At 38.3% G+C, this 8,879-nt stretch overlaps 1 pseudogene; it reads right to left on the bottom strand.

The window, feature by feature from the left end:
* Nucleotides 1-1,482: 1,482 nt before the first annotated feature.
* On the bottom strand, nt 1,483-7,730 carry LOC118834612 (annotated as a pseudogene).
* Between the last annotated feature and the right edge of the window lie 1,149 nt (nt 7,731-8,879).

Raw genomic sequence — 8,879 nt, 5'->3', positions numbered from 1 at the left:
TTTTAATACTGTCCTTGGGTTTTCTTGGCAAAGATACTGAAGTAGTTGCCCATGTTCTTCTCCAATGGATCATCTTTAGTCAGAACTTTCCACTATGACCTGTCCATCTTGCTTGTACATAGTTGTTCACATGTTGTCTCTCCCCATTATATTGTGACAGTGTGTGAACAGCTATATAGAAGCAAGATATATACAGAATGAATTGGAGATAATTAGTGAAGGAACATACTAATCTTATGAAGGATTGAGAAAGGCCTCTTTTAGGAGATTTTAGCTGAGAGATGATAAAAATTTTGATGGAAATAAAGATCTTAGGAAATTATCTTTAAGACTGCAATATAAGGGGATATGCCTCTCATAGGCCTTAAACCACACACCATTTGTGATGCTTACACTGTTTACAGATTAAGAGCAAAGACCAGCCCTGTGCCACATAATGACAAATCCTTTTCAAAAGACCTGTAACTATGATGATGAGCCCCAGGGGAAGTAAGCGGGACTACAAAATGGAGTATCTTTAAAATGGATTACTTAACTTTAAATGAGACTAATTCTAAAATGAGCTGCCATGAATCATACAGGAAAATCAAGTCTTACAAGCAGAGGTACAGAAACAAAACAAAGAGAGTTCTGACAAATATAGGAAAATTGTTATTTTCTCCATAGGCCTATAATTCCAGTTAGCCAGGAAATGAATTGTAGCCATTTTGGTCTTATTTACTGTCATGTATTTTAGGTACCTTGACTATCTCCAGGGCATATGAGTGAAAGAGGAGTGGTTATTTCCTCCTGCTAAGAAGCCTGATTGCAGAGCAAGCAGCATGTCAGGAAGCACTGCCTTTCAATAAGGGTAATCTATGATACCCTTTGGCCCTCAAGGAACATGTGCAGGGAGATGGCTTTCTTGACCTCCACGTGCATTTCTGGTAGGGAAAGATGAAGGCCAAGGACACAAGTAAGTTTTGGCATCCAAGGAGTCTAGACCCAATCTAAAACATAATGGAGTTTATCCCCAGGATGCATGCATCTTGTCACAAATATATCCCACCATGTAGTAGAGGATACAGCAGTGTGTTCTACAGGCCTGCTTAAACGACAGTGGGGAATACTACTCTCAAAGCATTCAGAGATAGAAATTCTCTGTTTACTATATATTACTTACAAGTGGGAGCTAGCTGGGAGAAGAGTAAATCAATCTGATTCTGGGGCCTTGACTAAGATGTACAATCCCAAGTGAAATACGAGGGGCCATGTGGCTATGGACCACAATTGCCAAGTTTGAATTTGTTGTTTAATAGAAAAAGTTGAATTTGTTGTTGTGTAATGGGAAAAGTTTAATAAAAGGGAGATATTTTCGCTGTAAACTTTTGAACCAAGATAAAACAACATTCTCCCTCAGAGGAAATAGAGGACTTTACAACTCAGAACTCAGGAGTTAACTTTAAATTTTCCAGCGTAACACTTTTGATAATGCCCATCAAGTTATAAGGAATATAGAAGAGCATCACCAGTCCATTCTTCCTTCTCCAGCTTAGATTTCTTTGAGGCATACTCATCATCTTCATAACCTTCCACTTCCTTTACATTTATATTAAATACAAATTCAGCATTATGATTCAACTCTAGTTTCTATTTTAGGGCATCAAGTTCCTTGGACCTTGGTGGTTCATACTTCTTTACTAAGATTTTCACACATTTCATTGTATCTACTAACTGTGACAAACATGTTCAATTCTCTTTTAGCATAAGACTCTTTGATAAGTAACTTTCCATATTGATTCCAGCCTTGGAGGCACTAGACAAGAGCAATCTCTGAAGGTGAATATAAAAGGTAAGCATCTGTCAAAGTAATTCTACTAAGAAAGTCATCATTGAGAGCCAAGATGGCAGAGTATAGCGGGGACCTAGCTGCATTTTCCTAACATTTCCTTCCAAACAATGTTAAAATAATGCCTCAAATCAAATTTTGGAGCAGCAGAGCCAATAAAAGTTCAGAGGGAGACATTTTTTCCAGTAAAAGACAACTTAGGAAGTCAGCAGGAGAGGTGACACTGGGGTGGAGGCCAGCTCAGAGCATGTCAGCAGCACAAGCAGTAGGTTTTAGAGGCAGTCACAACAGTAGCAGTAATAGCAGCTGTGGGAGCTCTCAGCCCCAAAATGGTAAGCTGGTCAGATAATTGATCAGAAAGAGATTATGAGGGACCCTTTACTGGCCCTGGGTACAGCTGGGGCTGACTGACAGCTCTATTGCCCACAAGAAGTTCTAGGTTGCAGTCCCCAGGCAGAGAGGAGAACTTACGATCAGTCACAAGGGAGCAGGGGCTGTGGTCACAGTTGTGGGGCCAAGAGAAGAGCTAGTACTTATGGCTGCATGTGAACAGGAGACCTGGTCACAATTCCATTAACAAAAGGAGCACTAGTACCTGTGGCTACAAGGGAACACGATCCCTTCCTAGATAAAAACCAGAGTGCAGACCTGGAGAGCAGTAACCACATCTCTCCCAGGATAATACCACCTCAGAAGCACTAAAAACTTTCAGACCCCCAAAAAACAGCTCTGAAAACAGCAGCATGAAAAAGCCTGAAGCTTGACACATTGTCTCCCCACCCCCAGGTGAGCAGAGCACAACTTTAGCATAAAGTTCAAAATGAAGAAATAGGCTGGGAAAATGAGAAACTACAAAAAAAGAACCTGACCATAAAAAGCTACTACGGCTGCAGGGAAGACCAAGACAAACTTAGAAGAAGACAATAATGTGAAAACAGCTACAAGCAAAGCCTAAAAGAAAAGTGTTAATTAAACTCTGAGCCAACAACAATTTCTGGAAGAATTAAAGAAAAAGATAAGACTGGTAAAGGAAAAATTGGGAAAAGAATGAGAGTAATGCAAGAAAATTATGAAAAAAGAATTAGCAGGCTGGTAAAAGAGGCACAAAAAAATACTGAAGAAAATAACACCTTAAAAAATGGAATTGGCCTAATGGTAAGGGAAACACAAAAAGACACTGAAGAAAAGAATTCCTTAAAATGCAGAATTGGCCAAATGTAAAAAGAGGTTTTAAAAAAAACTGACTGAAGGAAATAATTCCTTAAAAATTAGAAGTAAACACGTGGGCAAGCGCAGTTCAGTCCTGTGCAGTTCAGTCCCGCAGGAGACGCCAGCCTGTTGGAAAGATGCAGCTTTGCATCCCAGGGCTTCCATTGATCCACCTTCCACCCTAGTCGGAGAGATGGAATCCTCATTGATGGAGGAGGCTATGGAAGAGCTGACCAGGGTGGCTGCTCCGAGGCCCAAGAAAACGTCTGGAAACAAAGATAGCTTTCAGAGTTCTGGGACTCCTAGCTTTGCTCAGATGTTGAAAAAGAACTTGCCAGTGCAGCCTTCCCCAACAACAGTGGATCTTCCTCTAGGATATGTATCAGCAGAGGGGTATAATATATCAAATTTAGCTTCCAGAGTTACAGAAATCACAAAAACATTGCTTGCCAAAGGACGCCTGTCTAAGCCAAATACTGTCCGTCCATAGAAGATTCCCAAGAAATTCATCATGAAGTACAAATATGGAAAGATCAATCCGGTGTCAGCCCTCCATCAATTTGTGCAAATGAAGCGTATGATACTTGACCTTAAGGAAACTGTAACAATAGGTAATGTTAAGGGCTATTTTGCCTTTCGTGCTGTGGTGAATGGTATTCAGTATAAGACTGGACTGGGACAAAATAAAAAAAGAGTCTCACTCCAACGCGGCCAAGTTTGCCCTTGATGAGCTTTTGCAGTTGGAGGATCCTGAACCAAGTGATGTAGGAACCTCAGCTCACTTGGCTTGACCATTTTGGCCTGAAGTCCCTAATGAGATCTCCTAGACAGAAATCCCAAAGCAACTGTTTTCTCCTTCTTGAATTATTCCCTATAATGGCCTATATTGACCTGATTCTCCAAAATAGTGACATCATCAGCTATGAAGAACAACAATGGAGAGCTAGAAATTATAGAGAAGCAACTAGAAAGCTAGAAAAGTAGGCCCAACTGTTTTCCCACCAAAGTCTTGTTGTAATAAATGAATATACACATGTATTACTGTTTTTTCATGTGTATATACATGTTACATGGTTAATAAACTTGCAAATGAAAAAGACAAAAAAAGAAGTAAACACGTAGAAGCTAATGACTCCATGAGACTTCAAGATACAAAGTCAAAAGAATGAAAAAAAACAGAAGAAAATATGAAATATCTTATTGGAAAAACAACTGACTTGGAAAATAGGTCAGAAAGAGATAATTTAAGATTTATTGGACTACTTGGACGCCACAATTTTAAAAAGAGCTGAGACATCATATTTCAAGAAATTGTCAGGGAAAACTGTCCCATATCTTAAATCCAGAGGGCAAAATAGGAATTGAAGGAATCCACTGATCATATCCTGAAAGAGATCCCAAAATGGAAACTCCTAGGAATATTATCGCCAAATTCCAGAGCTCCCAAGTCAAGGAGAAAATATTGCAAGCATCCAGAAAGAAACCATTCAAATATTGTGGAGCCACAGTCAGGATCACACAAGATTTAGCACCTTCCACATTAAAAAAATTAGAGGACTTGGAATATGATATTCTGGAAGGCAAAGAAGCTTGGATTACAACCAAGAATAACCTACCAAGCAAAAGTCAGTATGATCCTTTGGGTGGAAGCAGATATTTAATGAAATAGAGGACTTGCAAGCATTCCTGATGAGAAGACCAGAGCCAAATAGAAAATTTGACATTCAAACAGAAGACTCAAAAGAATCATAAGAAAGTAAACATGAAATAGTAATCATAAGGGACTCAATAAAATTAAAATGTGTATGTTCTGATGTAGGGAAATGATTCATGTAACTCCTAAGAATTTTGTCATTATTAGGGTAGTTAGAAGGAGTCTACATAAACAGAAGGCATGGGGGTAAGTTGATTATGTTGAGCTAATCTCCCAAAAAATGAAGGAGTGAGAAAGAGAGATTCACTGGTAGAAGTAGGAAAGGAGAAGTAGAATGGGGAAATTTTTCTCACATAAAAGGGACATGCAAGAAAGAGCTTTTACAGTGAAAGGGAAATGGGGGAGGAGGTAGCAGGCAATGCTTGAACCTCACTTTCATCAGAATTGGTTCAAAGAAGAGTATACATGCTCAGTTGGTATGGAAATCATTACACAATAGGGAAATAGGAAGGGAAGGGGATAAGAGATATGGGAGCATGGGGTTGATAAAAGAGAGGGTGGATTAAGGGAGGCCATGGTCAGAAGCAAAACAGACTTTTGAGGAAGAACAGGATGAAAAGAGAGACGGAGAAACAAAACAAAATAGGATGGAGGGAAATATACAGAAGTAATCATAACTATGAATATGAATAGAATGAGATAGCCTATAAAACAGAAGCAGATGGCATAATGGATTAGAAACCAGAATAAAACAATATGTTGTATACAAGAGAAACATTTGAAACAGAAAGATACAAAGTTAAAATAAAGGGCTGGAGAAAAATCTATTATGCTTCAGCTGAAGTAAGAAAATGCAGGGGTAGCAATCATGATCTCTGATAAAGCAAAAGCAAAAATAGACCTAATTAAAAGAGATGATCAAGGAAACTATATTTTGCTAAAAGGTACCACAGGGAATTAAGTAATATAAAAAAACTTTACAATAAGTTTTTTCTGATAAAGGCCTCATTTCTCAAATATGTAGGGAACTGAGTAAAATTTATTTTTTTTAAAAAAATGAGCCATTCTCCAATTGATAATTGGTCAAAGAATAAGTAACAGGCAGTTTTCAGAAGAAGAAATCAAAGCTATTTATAGTCATATGAAAAAATGCTCTAAATCACTAGTGATTAGAGAAAGGCAAATTAAAACAATTCTGAGACCACCTCACACCTAAAAGAAATGACAAATGCTGGAGGGGATGAGAGAGAATAGGTACAATAATGAACTGTTGGTGGAGAACAACTTGGAATTGTGCCTAAAAGACTACACATTTTGACCCAGCAATACCACTACCAGGTCAATACTGCAAAGAGATCAGAGAAAAAGGTTTTCCTTTTTCTACATGTACAAAAATGTTTGTAGCAGCTCTTTTTGTGGTGGCAAAGAATTGGAAATCGAGGGATGCTCATCCATTGGGGAATGGCTGAACAAGTTGTGGAATATGATTGTGATGGAATACTATTGTGCTATAACAAATGATGAGGGGGCTGATTTCAGAAAAACACTGCAAGACCTATATGAACTGATGCAAAGTGAAGTGAGGACTGAAATATCATTGTGCGCAGCAACAGTGTTGTGATGATGATCAACTCTGAAAGACTCAGCTACTTTGATTAATACAACAATCCAAGACAGTTCCAAAGAACTCATAACAAAAAAAAAATGCTATCCACCTTCAGAGAGAGAACTGATGAACTCTCAGTGCAAATTGAAGTATAATTTTCTTGCCTGTTTCATTTTTGCTGCTTTGTTTTATGATATGACTACAATGGAAATAAGTTTCGCATGATTTCAGCGGTATACTTGATATATGGTTTGCCTTCTCAGTAAGCAGAGGAGGGTTGGAAAGGAGAGAGAATCTGAAACTCAAAATTTAAAAAGAAAAGAATGTTTAAAAAATAAATAATTTTTTAAAAAAGAAAGCCATCAGCTGTTTTCCTTAAAACTTCTGCGTTCTAGACAGACTTCATTACAACCTGGAAAGATTTATATGAACTGATGCTGAGTGAGGGGAGCAGAACCAGGAGATCATCATACACGATTACAGACACACAGTATCTGTAAGGACTAACTTTGATAGACTTGACTCCTCTCATCAATGCCAGGTTCAAAGACAGCTCCAAAAGACTCATGATGGAAAAAGCTATGCACGTCCAGAGAAAGAATTATGGAGCCTGAATGCAGATTGAGGCAAACTATTTGCTCTCTTTTTTTTTCCTCTTTTTTGGTTTCAGTTTTCCTCTCTCATGATTCATTCCACTGGTTATAATTCTTCTTTACAACTGTACTATTATGTAAATAAGTCCAATGTGAAGGCAAATGTAGAACCTACATTGGATTACACGCCATCTTGGGGGGAAGGGGGGAAGAGAGGGAGGGAGAAGAAATTTGGAACCCAGAAACCCATAGAACTAAATGTTGTAAACTAAAAATAAAATTTAAAATTAAAATTAAAAATAAAAACTTCTGGGTTCTCCAGCAACGGATAACAAATCTTCAATCAATGAGAAAATCCTCAGATGACTGGCAAAAATGATAGACTAGGTGGATGTTAAACTAACAAATAAGTAAGAGTTCATATTCCAAAATTTGTTCAAGTTCCTTTTCCTGTCAAAGAGGACTCTCTTGAAGATTTCCAACAAACCACACACTGGACACATTAAATTTAGATGCCCAAAATGTACAAGTGACATTGAGAATGATACAGATCATTGAGTTATTGAGGTAACTACACTTGAAATACATATATGCTCTGCCCACAACAGACCTTGGCATTGTAGGCTTAGATATGAAAAAGAAGTTTAACTTTCTTCTATCATAATATTTGCAAAACATAAATTCTTCATGAGGTTCAAGAAAGACTGGATCGTTTGACAGAACCTTCCCATTGGCCACCATTTTGCACTTGAACTTTCAGTTGGCATTTACTCAGAGGCGCCCTAGCTGCTCCTTCCTGGAGAATATCCAGTGCCACTTCTGGCTGTTGTTATGATGCATTCTGGGCAGCTACAGAGGGTGAGGGAGGAATAGTCAACTGCCCAGGCACCAGAGACAAGATAGAAGAAATGGAAAAACCAATGATGGGCACAGACATCTGTATTTGCTTGAATAGTAATCAGTTAACAAGCATTTATTTAAGCACCTGTGCCAAGCACTGTACTAAGTGCTGAAGATACAAAGAAAGGCAAAAAAAAAAAAAAACCCAGTCCTGCTCTCAAGAAGCTCATAGTATGATAAGGAGATGAAAATATGAACAACTGTATACAAATAATATATACATCATGTATTTATATATATATTTACATTTACATAAGGGAAAGTACTAGCATTATGAAAAATTAAGAAAGGTTTCTTATAGAAGTTGGGATTTTAACTGGTACTTGAAGAAAGCCAGGAGGGGTAGGTGAGTAGGGAGAGCAATCTAGGTATGAGGTATAGCCAGTGAAAATGCAAGAAGTTTGGGGATAGAGCATCTTACAGAAGGAACAGCAAAGAGGCCAATGGAGTTTCGAGAAGGCTTAATGGATATAGAGCTCTAGGCCTGGAATCAGGAAAATCCAAGTTCATAATCTGGCTTCAGACACTTACTACTTGTGTGACCCTGAGACCCTGGGCAAGTCACTTACCTTTGTATGTCTTAGTTTACTCATCAGTAAAATGGATATAATGAGCATCTACATCACAGGGTTGTTATGAGATTCAAATGAAATAATATTTGTAAAAACATTTAGTACAGTGCCTGGCACAAAGAAGGCACTATACAAGTGTTAGTTGTTATTTACTGTTATTATTACTTAATGTCACTGGATCAAAGAGTATGTGGGAGGAGTAACATGTAAGAAGATTGGCAATGTAGAAAGGGGCCAAGATACAAAAGCCTTTGAGTGTCAAATGGGATTTTCCATTTAATTCTGAAGGTAATAGGTAGCCACTTACATAAGGAAGTGACATAGCCAGACCTTTTTATAAAGATCAATTTGACCATGAATGGAGCATGAATTGAGTAGGCTGGGATTTGAGACAAAGAGACTGAATAGCAATCTGTGGCAATATCCCAGAAGTGAGGTGATGGGGGGGGGGGGGCGGGGTGTGGCGGTGGGGGGGTGAGGGGAGGAACATGAGTACATTATTGGAGGTCTATGGGAC

The sequence above is a fragment of the Trichosurus vulpecula genome, chromosome 1, assembly GCF_011100635.1.
Source record: "Trichosurus vulpecula isolate mTriVul1 chromosome 1, mTriVul1.pri, whole genome shotgun sequence".
Lineage (NCBI taxonomy): Eukaryota > Metazoa > Chordata > Mammalia > Diprotodontia > Phalangeridae > Trichosurus > Trichosurus vulpecula.
This window is presented reverse-complemented; position numbering and strand designations above follow the sequence as displayed.